Here is a 2,818-nt window from a genome sequence, read left to right as displayed (position 1 = left end):
ATGCTTTTAGCTTACAGTCCCACTCCTCCGTAACCATCGTCTCATGCCCCTCCCTTTTTTATTTAGAACTCGAGGTGCTATACATTTTAATCTCATGCCTCACTAGTGCTAATTCATGAATCTCACGCCGCCTGTCCCACTAAAGCCATGGATATGTCTTTCGGTCTCTGGTCTCGTCTCTTACTCATGTCTCGCCAATGGCAGTGACTCAGAGTCTTGCCATCGCAGCTAATCTTCAGTTCTGACTAATGCCTTATGCCTTAAGTCTACAATCTCTTCTCTTGTGGCATAACCTTCTTGTGTAAAGTGGAACGTAATCATCGGTACAAACATACCATACACCATACCAATACCGGTTAAATACCTCTTCTACTTCGCCAGCAACCTGTATTCATGCGTTACTAAAACCCCGTGGCTTGTTTTCTCCAAAGTCACGTGTCTAGTTTTATACCTAGCGAATACCCTGGACAAATATGCTTTATCAGTATTATGACTTTTGAGTCACATGCCTGTCACACTAGTGAAATGAATGTGACAATGTTACGATGAGCTCTATTCTCAACAATTCACAGAGCAGAAGCACTGTCCCAGTACTACGGACCCCTGTTTCACCACTGCTATAAGTCTTCACTAATACCGCGAACTGTTTCCCCAACATGCGTCTACGGGCCTCCTCCCATACCAGGAGTCTACAGTGCCAATACCCTTGCCTCACTAATAACCCACCGATACCACGAGTCTACGGTGCTCAACACCTACGTTTCGCAACACCCATCTCTCTCTCTCTCTCTCTCTCTCTCTCTCTCTCTCTCTCTCTCTCTCTCTCTCTCTCTCTCTCTCTCTCTCTCTCTCTCTCTCTCTCTCTCTCTCTCTCTCTCTCTCTCTCTCTCCCTCTCTCTCCCAGCTCTTGTTCTGCGGGGCAGTTGTCTCTCTCCCACCTCCAGTGGTTCTGCCTAATCCACCTTTCCCCCGATTGAGCTAGGGATTACTACCTTGCGATTCGCTCTTCTAGAACACCTATTGTAATCTTGTTCGGACGGGGGAGTTGATGCTGTGCGTGTATTCTGTTCACAGTATGGCGGAGAAACGTTTTGAAAAAATTATCATTTTTTTTTTTTCATTTCTATCAATTGTGGATCATATAACAATATTCTGGAACGCGGACGAGGGAGATTTGTATTTGTTTTAACTGCATCGGTGAGTATTGTTCTACGAGTGGAAAGCGAGTGAGTTAAAAAAAACAATCTAAAAAAAAAAAATGTTTCACAAATATCAGATTTTCTACTTAGTTTTTAAAAAAAGACAAAAAAAATGTACTACAACTGCAATGGTAGTTGACGAATTCATGAGTCTGACCTTTTTGAAAAATTGAAATCTAGTCTGAAATCAGAAATGTGACAGCTTTAATGGTGGGGTGATATATCTCCCAAGTTTTATAACTTTGCGGACACCAACTTTTTCCGAGATTTATGAACCGAAGTAAACGATTTTATTATTTATCCTTGTCTCTCTTTTACGGGAATCATGAATGGAAGAAGAAAGTTAAGTCACTTTATTTTTCCTCACTGTGGATTATACGAGATACATAAGCAACAAAACTGGTTCGCGGAAAGTCGTAAACAAAAGAAAATTGAAAATGTTTCTCCTTTTAACGCACGCACAAACACTCACAGATAAGCCACTAGAACAGGGGACGTACACATACACATATACATATACATCATGCAAGCACACACACACACACACACACACACACACACACACACACACACACACACACACACACACACACACACACACACACACACGCACACGCACACACACGCACACACACACACACACACACACACACACACACACACACACACACACACTTAAAACATCCCTCGCTCCACACACACACGTCACAGCTGCACACGACACAGCGCCGACGAGCAGTCTGGCCACGTAGTCTTGGCAAGGAAATTGAACATTTCCAGGCCAGGCACAAGAAGGTCTGGGAGTCTCCTTGAGCGTTGTGGAGGACGAGTATTAGACAGGATGGAGGAAAGGGGGAGAGGGAGAGAGAGAGGGAGTGGAGGGGAGGGAAGAGGGAGTGGAGGGGAGGGAAGGGAAGGGTAAGGAGGAGGGAGAGGGAGAATAAGGGGGCATCTGCAAGTATGTGTGTGAGGAAAAGAGGTAGAGTTTGCACAAGTAAGTGAGGAAGAGAAATAAATTGTGTAGTAGTAAGTGACGGAGAGGTGTTAGCAAGTATGTGAGGGAGGGTAGGAGGGAGGAAGCATGTGCTTATGTATGTGTTTGTTTATGTGTTAGGATAAGACGTACATTGTTTGTATATGTTAGGAAAAAGGGTGTGTTTGCCAGTCAATATGTCTTACACATATGTGTGTTATAAGCAGTGGGTGTGTCTGCAAGTATGCAAGGGAATGGTTGTCTGTATGTTTGTGTGTGCTACAGGCGTGAGTTTGAATTATTGTGTCTGTATATCAGTTAGTGAAAGGAATGTGTCTGGATCTCAGTAATGCTATGGAGGTTTGTGTTTGTATGTAAGGGGTGATATGGGGTGCTGCCTGTACGTAAGTACGTACGCGCTCCCTCGCTCCACACACACGCACACACGCACACGCGCACGCACACACACGTTATGTGTTTGTGGTTCTAGCATTTGTCTAGGGAGGGAGGGAGGGAGGGAGAGAGATAAAGAGAGAGAAAGAGAGAGAAAGAGAGAGAAAGAGAGAGAGAGAGAGAGAGAGAGAGAGAGAGAGAGAGAGAGAGAGAGAGAGAGAGAGAGAGAGGGAGAGAGGGAGAGAGAGAGAGA

The sequence above is a fragment of the Penaeus chinensis genome, chromosome 40, assembly GCF_019202785.1.
Source record: "Penaeus chinensis breed Huanghai No. 1 chromosome 40, ASM1920278v2, whole genome shotgun sequence".
In the NCBI taxonomy this organism is placed as follows: Eukaryota; Metazoa; Arthropoda; class Malacostraca; order Decapoda; family Penaeidae; genus Penaeus; species Penaeus chinensis.
The sequence above is the reverse complement of the archived record's forward strand: the minus strand, read 5'-3'. Positions refer to the sequence as shown.